This window comes from Mus caroli, unplaced genomic scaffold (genome assembly GCF_978045245.1).
Source record: "Mus caroli unplaced genomic scaffold, Mus_caroli_1 scaffold_16, whole genome shotgun sequence".
In the NCBI taxonomy this organism is placed as follows: Eukaryota; Metazoa; Chordata; class Mammalia; order Rodentia; family Muridae; genus Mus; species Mus caroli.
In genome coordinates this window covers 91,128,876-91,151,768 of record NW_028227271.1, presented here as the reverse complement: position 1 = coordinate 91,151,768, position 22,893 = coordinate 91,128,876, and positions in this window count along the sequence as shown.

Genomic DNA, 22,893 nt, shown 5'->3' with positions numbered 1-22,893 from the left:
TAAAACCTAGAATCTTCTCTTTGCACTTTGCCTTGAAATAATAATGCACCGGTAATGCAATTGATTGCCTTCTGCTGTGTGAATTATCTGGACGTTCCCTTCAAAGGGAACATTTTCTGATGACTCAGCTCACTGTTTTGCATATAGTGTCCTTAGTTCTGAAGGCATGGTAACCTATTAATATTCTTTTTATATGGATCCTAAATGCGCATGCCAAACCCAGACCAGTCGCTGCAGGAACAGCTGTACTGGCACCCAGCTTGCTCCATTGGAGGCAATTATACCCCTGACCTCTCCAGGCGGAAGGAGGTACTAATTCCAGAGCCTCATCAGCCTCTAAATGAGCAAGCAACCTTTGCCTCAAGCCAGGAACACATTTTGGAAAGAGTGAAGGGGTCCCGATGGTATATATTTACAGATCTGTAGTCTGTTGTGTTCTGTCACTTCAAATTTGAAAGTTAGGGCATTTTACTATAATTTTGTGTTTTTACACCTCTGAGCTTCAATTTTCCTATCTGGAGATTGGGATAAATCATTCTTTCTTGGCTTTGAGAGACAGAATGGGATATGTTTTAAATATATAAAATGCATGGCGAACTACATAGTGTGCAGCAGAAGTAGAGGTTATTTTTTATAAGAAATTATCATTTTCTATCTGCTGCTGCTTAGTGATGAAGGCTATTGCACTAGCTTCTAGACTTCCCATATGTGGGGAATTAAAGCAGAATGTGTCAAGGATACTATGCAATGAAAAATACAGTGGAAGGGAGGATTGGCAAGATGATTACACGGTGTCTGCCAACTATGAGCCTCTATGACCCTTTGATTTCATTTACAATTACATTTAATTGTAAAGCATTTTTTTTTGTAGGGAGCGCTGATGGCCTTGCCAAATATGCACATCGAGGAGCATATATCAAAATGATGTTTGAAAAATTGTGTACATGTGGTAAAGATGCCTTATTCATGTACTATTAAGAGCTGAACTACGACAGGTAAGTCATTCAAGGTCATATTTGGCTAACACACTAGAGTCTCTTAAAAGTTGTTACCTATTCAAGGAGACTTGGGGAACCTTAGGAAAATCAGCCTGTCAATTACAAAGGCAAAAATGAAAAGTCTAATGTCTCATTTTGTCACGTTATCTCTCATAAGATATAGATTCATTAAATGTCTTTAAAAGGCACAAATGAATATTCAATTTTTAAACTATAAAAAATGCTGAAGGCAATAACCATTGGTTTAATGTATGCTCTGTGCTTGGATGTGTTTCAGTAAACTGGAGGTAAACCACTAACATCCTCCCTCTGCACCTCCATATTTTTCCCCCATTGTTGGCACGATAGAGTACCTGCTGACCTGCCAACATAATCCTACTCCCTGGGCAGAATAATCAAAGTAGGTGAGCACCAGCCTCTGGGAGAATCACATTTCCTGCTAATCAGTTCAGTGTGTGTGCGTCATAAGGGGCTCCCTGAAAAACTGCCCAAGGGCTCAAGGATCCAAGTCAAAGAGATTCATAAAATGGATGCACTATAAATCTAGCTGTGCAAGATTGATGTTAAGGCTCCTTAAACGCTTGCTAAGTCCATTCACGAGCAGGGATGGTACCGTTATCTTCTTTTTAGTAGCCTGCCGTTTTATGACTCTTTAAAGAAATCATTAAAGATATTTGAAGTTGTCAGAACCAGAGGGCTGGTGTTTGGAGGAATTCCAGGAAAGAGATGCCCAGCTCTGAAATGCTCCCAAGATGATTTAGGCATAACAAAAAATCTAACCAGTAAAATAGGCTAATGGAGCGGGGGGTGGGGTGGGGGGGCTCTTAAAACCATGAACAGGTACTTTAATTCACTGGCTCATTCATTTCTTCATTTGTGTATACATTTATAGTGCCTCATATGAGTCAGATACAAGTCTTTGGTGTTTAGATTTCAAAGGGGAACAGGACATACTGGCTTGCATTTGCAAAGCTTACAATCAACCTCCATCCTGTTGATAAAGATAGCTCTGCAGATAGCACTCCAGTATCTTCCCATGTTGCACTTTGGTCAGATTAGTAGTGTTAAATATATATTCTAAAAGGCATCTGTTTGAGGAGAGAAATGCATCTGGTTGAAAGAACATCACCAGCATTAAAAGCAAACACTGATACTGAGAGCAGCTGTCAACAAGTCATGCAGACCTATCCAGAGACAATTAAGATGCTCATCAAACCTCAACAATAGCCTTGGCCAGCTCATTACATGGGGGGAGGGGTGGAGACCTTAAGATCATTGTTTATATGATTATTATATGATTATTAAGAGAAAAATGATTTTTTTTGTGCAACTCTGTAGAGTGGCATTGTATATTGTCAAGATAATATAGGATCTACTTTTTGTTACAGTATTGATGTTGGTGCTTCTAGGTTCCAGAATTGCACTTGGGCAAGCCAAGTGGATAAATGGTAGCTTTTAAGCTTTTAGAGAAGGAGTATGTCCTCACTTTAAATTCTTATATCAAAGGCTAAGTTCCATCATTGGGTACCTCTGGAAACTTGCAAATGCCAGCACACATCAAATGCACACAGCCAACTGTGATAGTCCTAATTAGAAATGGTACAGACAAGGAAAACAAAGGTGCAGGAGGTCATTGTAAGGGTCTTTCTGTCCTGTTCTCTGGATGAGAGTAAATATCTGGTTAAATGCTGCTAAAAGATTGTGATAGCATTTTGTGATTATAGATTCTTTCTGTACAGTACGGTTTCTGATGAGTTGCCAAATGGATTGCAAAGGGAGGCTCCTGGCCCATTTTATTGGCCACAAGAGGATGGATTCTCTCACCCTTGTTGTTCACGAGTGCTTCTCTCCATGAGTTAAGATAGCCACGCTTTCCTGTAAGAACTCAGTCTCCAGCTCACATAGCCCAGGGAAAGAGCAAATCCTAATTATTTCCTCCATTTCTCCTTTACTCCGCACCTCTTCACAAGGCAAACTTGCCTCTTTGGTGAAAGCTCTTTTTCCACAGTTTGACAATTCGTCACCCATCTCTGATCATCTCGCTCCCTTCTGCTTTTAAGCTCATTGTTCAGACATTTATCTTCGCAGCGGTGAACGGAGAGCACATCTTTAAGGATGGCATCGATATGTCCCGACCTAGATGCAAGCCTCTTAAGCCAGTTTCCCTCTGTCCTGTTACTATACATTAACTCTGGACAGGATTATCTACCAGCCTGCCTGTCAAGATGTTCAAGGGAAAGGGGGCAAAAAAAAAAAAAAAAAAAAGAGCAAAGAGCCTTTCTACTTGTCAGTCTGCAGTGAGACCAGTGGGATGAAAATTTGTTCTGACCTTACTTTATTCATGTGGCTATGAGCTACAGCTACTGCTGTATTCTGTACAGCTGCAGAAAATTGAAAGGGACCAGGGACACGCGCAGTTCCTTCATAATGTCCTTGGAGTTTCAGAAAAGTAGACAGAAATGTAATCTTTATTTATCTGCATATGTAATTTATAGCATCTTTTAATCAATAGTTCAAGTTAAGACGAAACAGCATTGAGCTTTAATAAGTTGTGATTTAGATTGGATTGGTTTGGAGCTAATGAAATAATTAGCACCATTTCAATGTGATTAATTTATGGCTGTATATTAAGTGTTCAATTAGATTAAGAAATCTGAGCGCTCCAAATGCTGGCTGAAGAAGGCAGTGACTCAGCAGGGGCAAAGTTTAATTGAAACTTGGAGTCTTCCAAGTCATTGGAAGAAGCTTGCCGGAATGGCCCCACCTCCTCAAGCTGAGCCTGGGGGTGGCTTCAGAAGGGTACCCTAGGAGCAGACTTAGGTAGACAGGATGGAGACTTCAGGAGGTGAGAAACAGCACTTAAGGATGCAGTTCATCAGCACCCCACAGACAGATATAAAAGGAAAGATGTTCAGGAGTTACAGGTAGTGGGGCTTAAATACCACTGCATTCTCTAAAGCCCTTCTAGTTTCTCTTATGTAATTAAAGGAAAATTCTTCCTTGGCAGTCTTAGGCTGCACCTTGCTCCCTCAACACAGCCAATGATGGTTGTATTTTCCTCTAGATGACTCATTATGGCAATTCTGATTCTTTTTTATAATTTGTTTTAAAAGTACTCAATGCAGTTTTAAGCTTCTTCAGTTCTATCTATCTCAAAAGTATACTATCTCAAAAGTGTTTCAGATTATAGTTTGCCCAAGAAAAAGAACATATCCTTCCATTGAACAGTGTAAAGTACCTACAAAACCCTACACGATGTCTGAAAGTTTTCATTCCTTACAAGCTAATTAGCTAGGCTGACAGATTCATGGATGCCGGCAGAAGGCGAGAAACTTCTGGGTCAGAGACAAAGAACTTTGTTACTCACAGCCATGCTTGTACCCAGATCTATAGATCACCCAACACCTGTTCCTGAGCCCCCACTTACCACAGGGCTATGTAAAGTGGCCCAGGTTACAGCTGCATGTCTGCTGGGTTGCTTTATGTGAGAGGAAAGCTGAGGCATGGAACCTGAAGTGTCTATAATAGGTAGCAAGGCTGTCACCTGCCTTTTGTTCCACCAGGAGAAATTTATTTTTTTCTCTTAAGACTTATTGTTATACAAACATGTCACAAGAAATTATCTGGTACAGAGGCAGTTGGTACTTCTGCTGACAAAACTTACTCAAACTTAAGAGACCAGTGGAGAACTGACAAGTCCTCCCACCTCATAGTGTCTAGGGCAGGAAATGGACAGTCTCTTACAAAGAAGTCAAGAGTGAGGGTAAATTCATACCTTCAAAAAATGAGTGTTATCTGTGTCTTGTGAGGGTTCTTATTAGGCAAAATTAGGACGAATGAGGAGAAAGTAAATAAAATCAGATTTGAATCACTTTTATATTTATTTGCAGTTGTAAAATACTTTATCATCATGATGAACACTAAGGGATGTGACAGTAATATTCAAATCCCCCAGACCATACCACCTCCCTAGGACTGACTACTATAAGCACTTAGTTACATGAAAGAATTTTTGCTGTGGAGATATAGGTCAGTCAGTAGACCTCTCATTTATTAGCATCTGGGGGTTCTCAGTTTGATCGCTAGCAGAATGCAAACTATCCTTGGTGGCACAGGTCTGAATCATAGTACTCAGGAGGTGGAATTAGAAGTCTCAGAAGTTCAAGGTCAATAGGAGGAGTTCCAGGCCAGTCTGGCCTACATGAAAGGTCATTTAGAGAAAAGGGCCAGATCAGAGAGATGGCTTAGTAGGCAAAGGCTTCTGCCACCAAGACTCATAACATGAGTTTGGTCTCTGATTCATATAGTGAAAGGAAAGAACTGATTCCTCTAAGCAGTCATCTGGTCTCTACTTTCATGGCACTGTGTGTGTGTGTGTGTGTGTGTATATGTATATGTGTATGTGTATATATGTATATATATGTATATGTATGTATGTATATATATATATATATTTACATACACATACATATACACACATATACATATATATACATACACACACACATATATATACATATATATGTATATATACTAAAATACAATGAAATAAGAAAAAATAAAAGGGAAAATAGGAAATAATAAATGGCAATATCGAATGATGCTATGTTTTTACGAAAGTGCATCTGTTCTGTTACAGGTAGACCAAATGTAGACAAATAGCTTGCTACAGCCCCTTCCAATATTTAAATTCCACCACTCTGGAAATAATTAAGCTGTGTGTCCTTAATTCAGCTAATAATTCAATTCTATTGCTCGTTTGAAGTATAACTGTAAGCAGGCAACTGTTGTGTTCGTGACACCCAAACATCTGGGCCCCAGAGGTCTCAGCGTCTTTTATTCATTAACATTTTTATATTGGGATAGAAGCAACTTACCTAATGCAGAGAGAAATGAGAGCTCCCCCAGTTTGTCCAGTCCTGCGGATGGAATATGACATTTCCGCTTTTGTTAGTGCTCCAGGTTTGACAAAGATTGGTGGCTAGTGTCATGAATCAGAGAAGCATTATCATATTCTTTGCCCTGAAAGGAGATTGTATATTGATTCTTTTTATATGGCACTTTTCCCAGGAAGGAGAATGGAAGATTTTTGAGTATAAGCTGAAGCTGCTCTTGAGGGGTAGGAACGCCAGATAAGCAAAATAGAAAGGGTTTTGTTAAATACCAGTCTTCCAAAATTAGTTCAAGCTATGGAGTTTTCTGGCAAAATTAACATGCAAGTTAACTGAACATTATCATATGTGAAAAGAAGGCCCACTTTCTCTTTACAAATGGGATCTTTCCCCACCATGTGGGATTGTGGAGCAGCAAGTATATGGGATGGGCTTGGCAGAGGGCTGAGACTGTAGCTGGGTGGAGGACACGTGCTGATGGTGTTTGACAGAGTCTGACACTTGGCAAACACCCAATACCCATTTGTTGGATATGTTTTGCTGAGGGGCTGGTGCAGAAGACCAGTTCCACCATTCTTGGTGCTCCCTTCCTCCCTGCTGGTAAATGAAGAGCAAGGAGTTGGAAATACCCTGCTGGTGCCTTAATAGATCATTAGATGCTAGCATTGTGTCTCATCTGTGAAACAGAATATATCTGATGGAAACTAGAACCAAGTCATGCCTTAGTGTGGCCTCTAGAATCCTGGAGGCTTATGCACGAGGCTTTTCTCATGAGACTATTTTTAATTTCATCTCGAAAACACTGCTTTGGTGCATTGGCTATTTTCCTTAAAACTTACAAGATTATGCTTATAAGCAAGTGTGCACTTGAATTGAGTAGCAGCTGCTCCTGGAGTCTCTGTGGGAGAAAGCTGAATGTGGCTACTTTTGGTACCCTGTCCTGAGCACCACGGAATGAGCCACTTGAATCTTATAATTGGTTTAGTCATTAATCTGCAATGCTCTTTCCTTTGTTTACACACACACACACACACACACACACACACAGATACATACACAGAAATATATACACACAGATACACACAGGCGCACAGATATTTACACAGAGAAACATTCACACGGAGATACATACATGCACACACAGACACACACAGATACATACACAGAGATACATACACACACACACTGGCCCACACAGACACACAGATACATATAGAAATACATACACATAGACACACAAACACACACACAGGCATACACAGAGATTCCCAGATATAAAAGGGACATACAGATACATATAAACAGAGACACTTACACACAGACATACACACATACACACACACACACACACACACATACACACACACACACACACACACACACACACTCACTGGCATACACAGATACATACACACAGAGACAGAGAGAGTTGCATACACATGGACACACAGACACATAAACAGATACACACAATATATATACGAACAGAATTACATACACACACATTCACACGCACATATCATTTAAGTTTAAACCTTGATTGTTTGAGGTCTCTTGTTTTTCCATGTGTGTATGTTGTACATGAGTCTATACTCATTCACTGTGATGTCTCAGTGATGTAATTTGACACGGGTGACATTAGTATTGATGATGACATTGGTGTTGACAGTGACATTGTTGTAATGTAAACATGTGGGGCCAGCATATTGGTGGTGAGCTTTATTTCCATCTAGTTTTCTTCAGGATAGAACCAAATATATATAAAAAGGTAAGATTGGTAATTTAAATAATTACCTCAAAGTAGGATGGCTGAGACAGCACATGATTTAAACAATATGCAAGAAAAACTATATTTCTTTTAAAAATCCAATATCTGCCCATACTTCTTTTTAAGAAAGTTCCTTGTCTCATCAATATACTCAGATTCCTGTGAAACCTTGACCAAGATGACTGTGGAGCTGAAATGTGGTGGGTTTGGGTTTTTACAAACGTTATGAGTGATTCCTGCTAGCTTTTTAAATTCTTGGGACAGAGTGTCCCTATTCAGAATGAGTGAGTATGTGTGTGTGTGTGTGTGTGTGTGTGTGTGTGTGTGTGTGTGTGTGTTTCAATAACCCAGCTTATAGAACATATTTACCATTCTAGACTTTTTACCTCTCAGTTGTTCGACCCAGACCTGTGGTGAGTCAAACCAGTCTGGTGTATAATGGTGCTCTGATATTTCCTTAGCTGTTTTCAGTCACAGGAAGCAGAAGAATTGATCTGCCCACACAAACAGAGCTAAGTGGAGTCTCCTCCTGCCTTTGCTTCTAGCCTGTTCTAACTTGGGCTATTCTTTCAGAGGTATGGCTAACCTCTCCCATCTTCTGGGCTGACATTCAGCTTCATCCATCCTTCTGCGATTCACATTCATATAGACATGGCCCACTATGTCAGTGTGGGAGCCTGGAGTGCTTTGTCACATGTGTCCTGGATCATACAATTCCTTGATACCACAGAGCACCCATAATATACTAGGTGTTGTCATATGGCCTGCATGATGGGATCCAGCTGTGAGCATGGCAGGGTGACAGATTGGAATGTAGTTTTATTTTCCTGGCTTTAATTCCAGAGCTGGGATGAGAATATTGGCCCATTTTTCCTCTTCTCTGTGAGGAGCATTTGACTCTAGCCTATATATTGTGTCCCCTGCATGCCAACTAACAACCCAAAGATAATATCATTTTGTGCTAGAAAGTAGAAATATTAATTTGCTTCTAAGTCATATGAATTATGTTTGCACTTTGGGACTGGTGCAGATTTCTTGGTGCATAGTATTTCTTGTAAAAACATTCAGCAAATGTGTCTCAGGTTCTTTAAATGTAGAACTTAAAAACTCAAACGACTGCATTTGGCTCACTAGCCACAGACAGTAATGACACCTCTAAGTAGCTAATGCACACAAGTAATATCCTCATAGCTTTGATTTAACTTTATTTACAGATTAAAATTGAATTGCAGCTGATTTATTGATATAATAGGCAGAAAGTGATTATCAAGCATCCATCACTGATGGAGGAAAAACCAATCAAATTATACTCTAAGGTTTGCTTTAACCCAACCTAACTCATCACCCTATAAAACTCAAAGTACTGGAGTCATACTCTCTCAGTAAAGTCAATGAGCCACAACTCCCACTAAGCTCATATCTGCTCTGTTCAAGGCATACAGTAGTTAGAACAATTTGTTCAACTGCCAGGTTGTTATAAAAGGAAATGGCAATGGGCTAGGGATTTAACATCAGTACTTCTTCCATGTATACATCCATGGTAATATCACTCTTTAATGTTCACCACAAATCCTAAGGGACTGGTGTTATACTGTTTCTGAAATGGTTTCAACCTGTGCACATAGCTCATCTGGACAGGTGCAGCAAGTACCGAATGGTGGTAGAACCTTGGATGATGACAAATAGATTGGAAAAAGGCATCGGTCCCTTTGGAGGGTATACTAGCCAGCTCCATGCTAATAGAATGTGATGCCTGGAGTTTAATGCATAAAGAGGAAACACGGGCTGGAGAGATGGCTCAGTGGTTAAGAGTCACTGACTGCTCTTCTGAGGGTCATGAGTTCAAATCCCAACAACCACATGGTGGCTCACAACCATCTGTAATGAGATCTGATGCCCTCTTCTGGTTCGTCTGAAGACAACTATAGTGTACTTATATACAATAATAAATAAATCTTTTAAAAAAATAAAGAGGAAACACTTAGTTCATAGTTTTGGAGGCTCCAGATGTCCCCTCTGGGTACCTGATGAGGCTAACGTGTCAGGATAGAGGTACACGGCTGAGTAAGTGTACTTACTTTTGAGCCAGGAGGCAAAGACAGAAAGACTGGGATCCTGCATCCCATCGAGGAAGGAGTTAAGGATTGTCCCGTGTGCCAGATCCCTCAGAGAATTTTGTGAATGAAACCTCTAACATGTACATTGTTGGAAGATAGACTCATACTAAAACCATCTTTGTAAGATATCCTAAAACCACAGAAGAGGAAAAATTGTCATGTGTCTATGAGAAAGGAGTGATTAGAATGGGCTTAGACATCCCGAGCTCTTCAGAATCAGAAACATTTAGGATGGAGCAGAAGATAGTAGAGTAAAATCAGACTTTTCACTCTGTGTCAGGGCCTCATCATGGAATGCAGGAAGTTGTAACCTAACTATGAGCTGCTTGTTAAGAACACCCTTCCATTGTTTCCACTATAAACTAGCAAGAGAAACCAGCTGTGGTGACACACACCTTTAGTGCCAGCACTTTAGAGGCAGAGGCAGGAGACTCTCGAGGAGTTTGATGCTAGCCTGGTAAACACAGCAAGTGCCCACACACACTATGTAAAGAGACCATGTCTATACAACAACAATAACTTAATGACATAGCATAGCTGCACCCTGGCTCATCTGGAGGCACACTTAAGTAGAAAGTTCTATGTTCATGTGCTTGTTTGTTGTGTATAGACTGAGAAGTAGTCTGTCAAAGCTCTCCTTTCTCGTATCCTTAGAGCACAAGACGAGCCTTTAAAATACAATCTTCACATCTATTTCCATTTATGCTGCTAGCTATTTCATTTGTCTACAATGGAAAATATTGCTGTTGTCAGTAATTACCATTTTAATTATTTAATTATACCAATGCCCCGAGGAGCTTCTCAGAAATGCCACAGCATTTAAAGTCCAAGTCCCTGTAAATGTGGATCGAAGCTCACTTTTTTTTTCAAAACCTCACTGTTATTTTTACCCATGGTCTTGTACTTTTTTGATGATAAAGATGTTCATCTACATTTTAGAACATAAAACTCTTTTTGAATTGTCCTTAACATTATGTCCTCAGCAGCCAGTAGACAGTGCTCACTGACTTCAAAGAAGCCTTCGTGTGTGCTTAACTACTGCAGGAATGAAGAAAGATGAAAGAAATACTTCCTCTAATTATATACATAGCTATGCATTCTTTTTACTGTCCTATCTGATATTGCCGATCTTACATGATAGAGTTTTCTTTTAAAATGTATTTTACACTCATACAATCATGCTCATCCTCTGCCTCGGTAAACATGCCCACTTTCCATATTATTGAAGTGTGTATTTATTCAAAGAAAATATTTGAAATATGTTTTAGGTACCATCATTGCGAATCACTGTCCATGAACAATAAACTGGCTTCCTTCCTTCATAGCAGCAAACTGTCCATCCTGTAGGCCACAGAGGGTTCATTAGAAAAAATGCTCATGAACTCACCATAGAGACTTCACTTCTTTTTAAAAATTTAGTTATTTATATTCTTTAATCCATTTTTATAGTCCAGACTTCATCCCTCTCCCAGACTTCCCCTCGACCACTCCCCATCCCATCCCTCCTCCCTACCCCTTCACCCCCATCCTACCAGGTCTCCCCACTTCCTGGGGCCTCAGGTCTCTAGAGGGTTAGGTGCATCTTCTCTCACTGAGGCCAGACCCCACAGTCCTCTACTGTATCTGTGTTGAGGGCCTCTTATCAGCTGGTGTATGCTGCCTGGTTAGTAGCTCAGTGTCTGAGAGGTCTCAGTGGTCCAGGTTAATTGAGACTGCTGGTCTTCCCATGGCATAGCCCTCCTTTTCAGTTTCCTCCAGCCTTTTCCCCAATTCAACCACAGGGGTCCCCAGCTTCTGTCCATTAGTTGGGTGCTAGTGAGACTTTACTTTTTAGAAGGATGATTTTGTATTAGACCACCATTCCTTTGATATTAAGTGTAGGCTTATATGTGTAGCCTCCACCCATAAGCAGCAGTTGTTGTACACTGTTGGTTGTATCTTTTCACACTTTTATTTAATTAAAGTACAATAGCATCATTTCTTGTCTCCTTTTCCCTCCTCCTAATCCTCCCATGTCCACATACTTCTCAGATGATTCTTAACTCACAGATGCTTTTTGGCTTAAATACATTCACCACTGTCACATAAGATCCATTTCCACAGGAGCCTCTGTGCTCCCTGTGTTTTCTTGTTCTCTCTCATCTTTCTCATCACAAGTCCTATTTTTTGGTTCTTTCTCTTGGAAAATATGTCTTCTTTTTGTCTTTAGAATTTCAGCATCTAGTGTTTAATCCTGCCTCTCCAGCCTGCCCCCATGCATAAGAAACTCCACAGGGACCCACAGTTCCCTATAAACTACCATAATTCTCACTGTTACATTATGATTGATACTTAGACCATTCTAAACAATTGCACAAAGTATTTGACTGTGTTTAAACAGCACAAGAATGTTCCTGAATATTCATTTCATCATATTAATTTGTGTTGAAATGGTACCTGGTCTTGGTTTTACTTTGAGATATATGCAATAATTAATTGCGGTAACTACCTTTCATGGCTTGCAGAATGTATCACTTAGTAGTAATCATGTGAAGGCTGACAAACATTTTGTTTAACTAGAATAACAGGATAGTTGGCTATTCAGAGAGAAAGACTGGGGTCTAGCTTTGTCATTATCTGTGCATGCTTGCTAGGATTTTAACTTTGGTGCAACGCTTTCAAAGATTACCAAGCCTTAGGGGACCTAGGGAGCATTAAGCACAGGCCATTGATGGGGTAAGCCATGCATGCTCTGTAAGCATGCACACCAAATATTTTTATGAAAAAGCACTTGCTTTATATATATTCAGTGATTGAGTTTTAAGCACCAGTACCTCAACCATCTCATGAGAAACTGATTTCATAGTCTATGCCGTTCGGACTAATATTTTACTTAGCCCTTACAATAATTCATGCATTACTCTAAGTTCTAGTAATATAAAGATGAATATGTCACAGTTCTTGTCTTTGAGGAACTTATGGCTTAGGGATAAGCCATACACATCCATGGACCAGACCCAGTACAGAGAGTGAGTTAATTATCAATCAATTAAAAGCTGTGAGTGAATATCTGCATCGTGCTATGAAGAACAGATTAAAATCTATCTGTAGCAAATATGTAAGGGTGAAGCCATCAATGAGGAAGCAAGCACGGTCTGAAGGTGGGGGGTGGGGGGAAGCACTGAGCATGAGATTTTAGACTCTTTCATCCAGGGCTTATTGAAGCAGTCAGAGTTGGAAATATAGATTTGGGGAAGCTTTGGGGGGGGGGGGTTTAAGCCACGGGGACATTTTATTGAAAGAAAGAGCATAATGACAATGAAGGGAATCCCAGTGATAACAAACAGTTTAAGGAGTAGTGGTCACCTAATCCAATCTTTCTTCATGGGGACCAAAGTGATTAGATCATATTTAGGACTTCACAGTATTATAATGTCAGTAGTGGACCACACTACCAGAGACCGGAAAGCCTAATACATTTTCAAGTATTTCTAACTGCGGGAAGGGAATTCTATAGCCTAAAAAGAGAAATTTAGAGCGAAGTAACAGACAAGGTAGTCAAAGGAAGAACATGAAAGAAAAACGAACTCCATGGGAATTCACCTAAGTACAGGCTCTGAAAACATTAGGCTTCCAGAAGGTTTGTAGTGATGGTTTATTATTGGTATTACTATTATTATTATTTACAGTTTTTAGGGTGTGTCTGTCTGTCTGTCTGTCTCTCTCTCTCTCTGTGTATGTGTGTATGTGTGTGTGTGTGTGTGTGTGTGTGTGTGTGCTTGAGTGTGGGTCTCCTGTGAATGCCGGAGGATAATTTTACAGAGTCAGTTTCCTGTTGGGTGCAGGAAGAGAACTCCCTGAATTTATTATTCCTTTACTCACTGAACCATCTTAGTGGCCCAATTGTTATATTTTTTTAAGGTGTCCTAAATAATTTCTAAAAATGTAAATGGTTTGTGAGCCTTTGTCTCACGTAGATATATTAAGGATTGAATCAGCTGTGTTGTTTCTTCCCTTTGTTAGAAACATGCCATAATTAGGTAGCAATTTACAAATGCACTGCGACTTGACCTTTATCCATTTCAATAAGCACGGGGTGAAGAATTGGCACCCTACTTTAATTTTCTGAAAAATTCTGGAAAAGACACTCTGCTGATATTTAGCGGAGAAAGTTTCAGAGTCAAAGTAGAATTTCCCAGAATGGTCTCGCCAAACCCCTCTTTGAAGCCCGATGGATCCCAACAATGCAGCAATACAGGCAACCATCCTTAGATGTGGGGTATCCGCTTCACACAGAGAGCAATGTGATTAGGGGATCCCTCTGTGACTCAGCAACAAGTGCTGCCCAGGTGATCATTGCGGAGGGGAGCTTCTGACCCTGTCCGGTTCAATACTTCCACCGGCAATTTGGAGGAAGTCCTGGGGAATAAGCCAAAGGAACGAAGCTCTGGGGAAGCAAGTATTGATTGACTAGAAGGTAGTTATCTCTCATGATGGCGTCTAGCCCAAACTTCGGGCCTGTCAGCATCTGAGACTGCTTCACCACTGGAGACTTGGGGTGCTGGGAAGTTCTGCATGCTTTCGAATCACTTTCTGTCTGTGGGGAGAGATCAGATTAGGTGGCTAGAGCTAATCCAATTCTCAGACTTTCCCGTTATAGAGACATTCTGCATGTCTTTATTGCCTAGCGGCATTCCCGCAAGAACAGAGGAATACAAAACATAAGAACGATGCTCCCTTTGGCCCTCTGTAACTGACTGTGCCTCCTCCACCTGTGGTGCGGTCCTTCATCTTCTGAGGCTACCTCTGAAGTCATTATAAATCACAGAGCACTCTTGAAGAATTGTGGGGGGAGTCTATGGCATATTTAGCACTTCTTTTTATGTATTATCCGTAGCAAATTACATCTCAATAGTTCAACTTTTCCCTGTCTTTGAAGAAAAAATGTTCCATTTTTTTTAAGCTCGAGAAAGCAGGCAAATGCTAAGTAAATCATACGCACAGAGGGCTGAAACCGCGAGTGTCCTAGAAATGGTTCTTACGGACAGGGACACATGCTTTTATTTTTCTTCTTCTTTTTTTTTTCTAACTTCTTTTCAAAGTCTGCGATTAGGGCAATGCAGCCATGACATATAGATCATGTAACCCATGTGCTCCTGTATTGTCAGACTTCAAACTGTCTGCATTAGGGCTACTCATTTTCTTTACCTTCACCAATTAGTTAAACCAAATGGAGACCTAAATATGTGCTTGCTGCTTTTGAAAAAACAAAACAAAACAAAAAACCACCAAAACCCCCCCCAACAACAAGAAACAAATCAAAACCCTGTTTCCTGACAATCCCCATGTTCCTCTGTCATTCACTTCATAAACATTTGACACCAGTTTTCTGCACAAAAAACTTTATTCCTTGATTCAGCAAATCATAATCTATTTTCCTCAGTTGGCTTATACATTCTGAGAACCTTATTAAGCTAAGTAACCATATAGTTATTGTGACAATTTAGCATGGCTAAGCGGAGTTTCATTTTTGGCTTATTGTCTCTTTTATGCCATGATTTTCCTGCAGAAGAGAATCAATGAAGGACCAAATCAATGTTACAGGAATTCCCATGGCTAGGTTCGATTTTGCTCTTACTTATTTTACTTCTGTGTGCTATATAGTCAGTACAAATAACATGGGCCTGCTGTCCTATTATTCATCTAATCTACACATTATTCCTGAAAACCAGTATGAAGGAATCTTTGTGTGTGTTGTAGATGTAAGAAAACCTGGGGCCAAACATCTTTTCTGAAAGGTAGGACATAAATATTGGGATGTACAAAAGTCTTACATCTTCCAGTGGCTTGTAAGAGGTTTCAAGTTCACTTTCTCTAGAACCACTTGGAGTTTCCAATAGCAAACATGGGGCCCTGCCTGGTTACTTTTTGCTGACTTGACATAAGTTGGAGGCATCTGGGAGAAGGGACTCTCAATTAAGAAAATGCCTTTATCAGATTAGCCTGAAGATAAGTCTGTGGGTCACTCTTGATTAATTATTGATATGGGAGGCTCTAGCCCTACCTGGGCAGTGCTACCATTGAACAGGTGGCTCTGGGTGGTATAAGAAATAGGTTGAACAAGCCATCAGGATCAATCCAGTAAACCTCCTTCCTCCGTGATATCTGCATCAATTCCTGCCTCCAGGTGCCTGCCTTGAGTTTCTGATCGACTTCCCTTCAGCAGTATTTTGAAATAAATTATTTTCCCCAAGTTGCTTTAGTCAATGTTTAGTCACAATAACAAAGAAACTTATTAGAGTTTACATTTAGTGAAACTTCATAAAGATCCTTATCAACTGATATTTTACCTAAGCCAAGAGTCTAGTCTCTACCTATGAACCTAAATGCTTTCATAAAAAGATATTTAAAAAAAACGTACTAAGTATTTTTCTTGGTTTGTCCATATTCTAAGACAAAACCGGGATTTCTTTATACTTTACCTCATCAATGTTTCCTAAAACTTAAATGAATCTTTCTTTTTTATGTTGTTTTTTATGTTGTGAAACTGAAAAGAAAAGCAGTTATTCTTGAAGAAAGTTACAGATTTTGTTTGCTTATTTGAAATATGGTCAAAAGAGTGAATACATTTTCTGTGTAAAACGTGGTTATATCTATGTCTAGGATAGTATTCTGGAATGAGGAACTATCACAGTCATACAATAATTTAGATTAAAATTATACCAGGGTGTTGTGATCAGTGAATACATGCCTTTGATCCCAGCACTCAGGAGGTAAAGGTAGATTGTTCTCTGAGTTCAAGGCCAGCCTGGACTACAGAGTGAGTTTCAGGTATTACAGAGCTACATGGTAAGAGCCTCTCTCTCTTTTTTTCTTTCAATTATGTTATTAAAGGCTACTTTGATACTGAGAGGGAGATTTAGTTTGAGTTATATTTGATAATTTACATTAGCAGACCAACTACAGCATTTCAAAATTCTAAAATTTCTGAGGTCTTTCAGAGTCTTTGTATCAAGTTATAGTTTTCTTCTTCAACACCAAGGTTTACTCTGAAATTTCCTCATACTTTAACTTGTGATATTATCCTGGGTAGGTAGATTTCATTCTGTAAATACTGATACTATGACCAACCAATAGATGATTTGAGCATAGTGAGATAGTACAATAAAAGCAGCTTGCTTTTTTTTTGTTCATCTTTCTTATTTGGTATTGTAAGGCATATATATTTTTAGATTGCTATTTATTTTTGACATTGTAATATAAAGGTCCAGTCCTAACTCATAACTCTACAACACAGATCTTGTTCCTAAGGCTCATGGATCATTGAGGTAGAGGGATCAGAAAGATTGTACATGTCAGAGGAACAGAGAGTTTGCTGTACATTGTGTCTCTTAGAAATGTCAGAAGCTACACTCATGAAGTCATACCAACATAGATGCCCAAACATGGTCTGAACATGGACTATACCAATAGACATGCTTACATAGAAGGGAAAAAGCTCATGTGGTCTTAATCATAGACATAGGACAACAGGCAAGTAAGCAATGCTGAGATTTATATTCTTTAAGGCCATAGGTAGCTACATCTATGACATTGAGGCATGAAATACACATTTCTAGTAGTCCTTAGAATGAAAACTTGTCTAAAATGAAAAGCATTCATATTATTCATTAATATTTGCTCCTTTTCTGTAAAGGTTGTTCAGTATCAAACTTTTTGCAGGCATCTGGCTGTATGATGAAGTGAGGGGCAACACTGTAGAAACCAGAGAATAATCCAAAGTTAGGATTATGAAGTGGCTTCATAAGCTAGCCAGTGTTGAAGGGCCTTGTGGGCACCAGCAGGGCAAAACAGACACTGCAAGGTGAGGGGAGCTCTCACAGGGACGATTGCATCTCTGTATGGTAATAGTTCTTTCCTAGTGTTGAAGTAGATCATCCCTCAATTTATGCCCCCCTCAAACAGTTTCTGGAGTTGCTCTTCCCAATTCTGTGTTTTGTTTTTTGTTTTTTGTTTTCTGTTTGTTTTGTTTTGTTTTGTTTTGCTTTGCTTTGCTTTGCTTTGCTTTGCTTTTTTTTCCCATTTGGCAGCCAAGGAAAGGGAAAACCAAGTAGGTCATGAGTTCCAATAGTGTTGCCACCGGTAGTTAATTGAACCTGACAGAACAGAACTGAGAATGTAGGCATTTGAAGGCAGATACTTCAGCCATAGAAAGATGAGAAGTGTGAATGGCTCCACACACAGATACAGCAGTGATGTCTCGAGTTCTGTGATAATTATGGTCTCAGCAAACCAGGTTACTCAGAAAGAGAGCACAGGGTTAAAAAGAGCTAGTTTTAGAAGCATGACTGTAGTTATTCTTAATTGCTGAATTCTTAATTTCATCTTTAATGAATTTATATTTTGTAAACCTTTTCTATTAGACCACACGCTAAGATCTGGAGTAGGCTGGAAAATTGGACACCCTTTTATTAACATTAAAGACACTATACATATGAACAGTTTCTGCATGTCGGGATGCCTTTTTTTGGTTTTGATAGCAAGCTAGCAATTCAAAGAAGTTTGTATGGCAGTAAACGTATTTCTTATCTTAAAGGGTGTTAGCATACAAAACAAACAAACAAACAAACAAACAAACAAACAAACAAAACAAAACAAAAACCCCAGGTAATCAGTATATGTGGAGCAAATTAAGATTCAAAAAGCAGGTTTCCGGATCCTGCCAAGACTAGTCTGCACAGGTGAGAGTGTGGACTACAGGCAGGAGCCACAGAGCTTCTGTGGCAGATCCCCTTTCAGGCTCCAGACATCCGGGCACCTTCCCTGCCAGAGGAGTGGTATCAGCCTGGCCCGGGAAGCCATTGCCAGAACATCTGCTGGAGACATCTTGGTTTCCGGAACCTGCCAAGACTAGTCTGCACAGATGAGAGTGTGGACTACAGAAGCTAACACCTTTTGGGTCAGGTGGGAGCCACAGAGCTTCTATGGCAGACCCCGTTTCAGGCTCCAGATATCCGAGCACCTTCCCTGCCTGAGAGGGATTTGCTGGAGCATCTGTGGGAGCCATCTTTCTTCTAGGATCCTGGCAAGACTAGTCTGCACAGGTGAGAGTGTGGATGAAAGAAGCTAACAGGTTCTGGGACAGGCCCTGTTTTGGCCCTTCATCTTCTGCCAGGAGGCAAGTCCGAACAACAGATATCTGTGTACCTTCTCTGCAAGAGGAGAGCTTGCCTGCAGAGAGTGCTCTAAACCTGAAACTCAGGAGAGAGCTAGTCTCCCAGGTCTGCTGGTAGAGGCTAACAGAATCATGAAAGGAACAAGCTCTAACCAGAGACAACTATAACAACTGACTCCAGAGATTACCAGATGGCAAAAGGCAGACACAAGAATCTTACTAACAGAAACCAAGACCACTTACCCTCATCAGAACCCAGCACTCCCACCTCAGCCAGTCCTGGGTACCCAAACACACCTGAAAAGCTAGATCCAGATTTAAAGGCATATCTCATGATGATGGTAGAGTACATCAAGAAGGACTTTAGAAACTCACTTAAAGAAATACAGGAGAACACTGCTAAGGAGTTACAAGTCCTTAAAGAAAAACAGGAAAACACATCCAAACAGGTGATGGAAATGAACAAAACCATGCTAGACCTAAAAAGGGAAATGGACCCAATAAAGAAAACCCAAAGTGAGGCAACCCTGGAGATAGAAACCCTAGGAAAGAAATCAAGAACCATAGATGCGAGCATAAGCAACAGAATACAAGAGATGGAAGAGAGAATCTCAGGTGCAGAAGATTCCATAGAGAACATCGCACAACAATCAAAGAAAATGCAAAATGCAAAAAGATCCTAACTCAAAACATCCAGGAAATCCAGGACACAATGAGAAGACCAAACCTACGGATAATAGGAGTGGATGAGAATGAAGATTTTCAACTCAAAGGACCAGCAAATATCTTCAACAAAATTATAGAAGAAAACTTCCCAAACCTAAAGAAAGAGATGCCCATGATCATTCAAGAAGCCTACAGAACTCCAAATAGACTGGACCAGAAAAGAAATTCCTCCAGACACATAATCAGAACAACAAATGCACCAAATAAAGATAGAATATTAAAAGCAGTAAGGGAAAAAGGTCAAGTAACATATAAAGGCAGGCCTATCAGAATTACACCAGATTTTTCACCAGAGACTATGAAAGCCAGAAGATCCTGGACAGATGTTATACAGACACTAAGAGAACACAAATGCCAGCCCAGGCTACTATACCCAGCCAAACTTTCAATTACCATAGAAGGAGAAACCAAAGTATTCCACAACAAAACCAAATTCACACATTACCTTCCCATGAATCCAGCCCTTCAAAGGATAATAACAGGAAAAAACCAATACAAGGACAGAAACCACGTCCTAGAAAAAGCAAGAAAGTAATACTTCAATAAACCTAAAAAAAAGACAGCCACAAGAACAGAATGCCAACTTTAACAACAAAAATAATAGGACACAACAATTACTTTTCCTTAATATCTCTTAATATCAATGGGCTCAACTCCCCAATAAAAAGACATAGACTGGCTACACCAACAGGACCCAACATTCTGCTGCTTACAGGAAACCCATCTCAGGGAAAAAGACAGACACTACCTCAGAATGAAAGGCTGGAAAACAATTTTCCAAGCAAATGCTCTGAAGAAACAAGCAGGAGTAGCCATTCTAATATCTAATAAAATAGACTTCCAACCCAAAGTCATCAAAAAAGACTAGGAGGGGCACTTCATACTCACGAAAGGTAAAATCCTCCAAGAGGAACTCTCAATTCTGAATATCTATGCTCCAAATACAAGGGCAGCCACATTCATTAAAGAAACTTTAGTAAAGCTGAAAACACACATTGCACCTACACAATAATAGTGGGAGACTTCAACATACCACTTTCATCAATGGACAGATAATGGAAACAGAAACTAAATAGGGACACAGTGAAACTAACAGAAGTTATGAAACAAATGGATCTAACAGATGTCTACAAAACATTTTATCCTAAAACAAAAGGATATAACTTCTTCTCAGCACCTCATGGTACCTTCTCCAAAATTGACGATATAATTAGTCACAAAACAGGCCTCAACAGATACAAAAATATTGAAATTATCCCATGCATCCTATCAGATCACCATGGACTAAGGCTGATCTTCAATAACAACATAAATAATAGAAATCCCACATTCATGTGGAAACTGAACAACACACTTCTCAATGATACCTTGGTCAAGGAAGGAATAAAGAAAGAAATAAAGGACTTTTTAGAGTTTAATGAAAATGAAGCCACAACATACCCAAACTTATGGGACACAATGAAAGCATTTCTAAGAGGAAAACTCATAGCTCTGAGTGCCTCCAAAAAGAAACTAGAGAGAGTACACACTAGCAGCTTGACAATACACTAAAAGCTCTAGAACAAAAGGAAGCAAATTCACCCAAGTGGAGTAGACGGCAGGAAATAATAAAACTCAGGGGCAAAATCAACCAAGTGGAAACAAGAAAAACTATTCAAAGAATCAACCAAACGAGGAGCTGGTTCTTTGAGAAAATCAACAAAATAGATAAACCCTTAGCCAGAGTCACTAAAGGGCACAGGGACAGCATCCTAATTAACCAAATTAGAAATGAAAAGGGAAACATAACAACAGATCGTGAAGAAATCCAAAACACCATCAGATCCTTCTCCAAAAGGCTATACTCAACGAAACTGGAGAACCTGGATAAAATGGACAAATTTCTAGGCAGGTACCAAAGTTAAATCAGGATCAGGTTAATGATCTAAACAGTCCTATATCCCCTAAAGAAATAGAAGCAGTCATTAATAGTCTCCCAATCAAAAAAAAGGCCAGGACCAGATGGGTTTAGTGCAGAGTTCTATCAGACCTTCAAAAAAGATCTAATCCCAGTTCTTCACAAACTATTCCACAAAATAGAAGCAGAAGGTATTCTACCCAATTCATTCTATGAAGCCACAATTACTCTGATACCCAAACCACAGAAAGACCCAACAAAGATAGAGAACTTCAGACCAATTTCCCTTATGAATATCGATGCAAAAATACTCAATAAAATCTCAATAACCGAATCCAAGAACACATCAAAACAATCATCCATCCTGACCAAGTGGGTTTCATCCCAGGGATGCAGGGATGGTTTAATATATGGAAATCCATCAACATAATCCATTATATAAACAAACTCAAAGACAAAAACCACATGATCATCTCGTTAGATGCTGAGAAAGCATTTGACAAAATCCAACACCCATTCATGATAAAAGTCTTGGAAAGATCAGGAATTCAAGGCCCATACCCAAACATGATAAAAGCAATCTACAGCAAACCTGTAGCCAACATTAAAGTAAATGGTGAGAAACTGGAAGAAATCCCACTAAAATCAGGGACTAGACAAGGCTGCCCACTTTCTCCCTACCTATTCAACATTGTACTTGAAGTCCTAGCCAGAACAATTCGACAACAAAAGGAGATCAAGGAGATTCAAATTGGAAAGGAAGAAGTCAAAATATCACTTTTTGCAGATGATATGATAGTATATATAAGTGACCCTAAAAATTCCACCAGAAAACTCCTAAAACTAATAAACAGTTTCAATGAAGTAGCTGGATATAAAATTAACTCAAACAAGTCAATAGCCTTTCTGTACACAAAGAATAAACAGGCTGAGAAAGAAATTAGGGAATCAACACCCTTCTCAATAGTCACAAATAATATAAAATACCTTGGCGTGACTCTAAGGAAGTGAAAGATCTGTATGATAATAACTTCAAGCCTCTAAATAAAGAAATTAAAGAAGATCTCAGAAGATGGAAAGATCTTCCATGCTCATGGATTGGTAGGATCAACATAGTAAAAATGGCTATCTTGCCAAAAGCAATCTACAGATTCAATGCAATCCCCATCAAAATTCCAACTCAATTCTTCAATGAATTGGAAAGAGCAATCTGCAAATTCATCTGGAATAACAAACAACCTAGGATAGCAAAAACTCTTCTCAAGGATAAAAGAACCTCTGGTGGAATCACCATGCCTGACCTAAAGCTGTACTACAGAGCAATTGTGATAAAAACTGCAT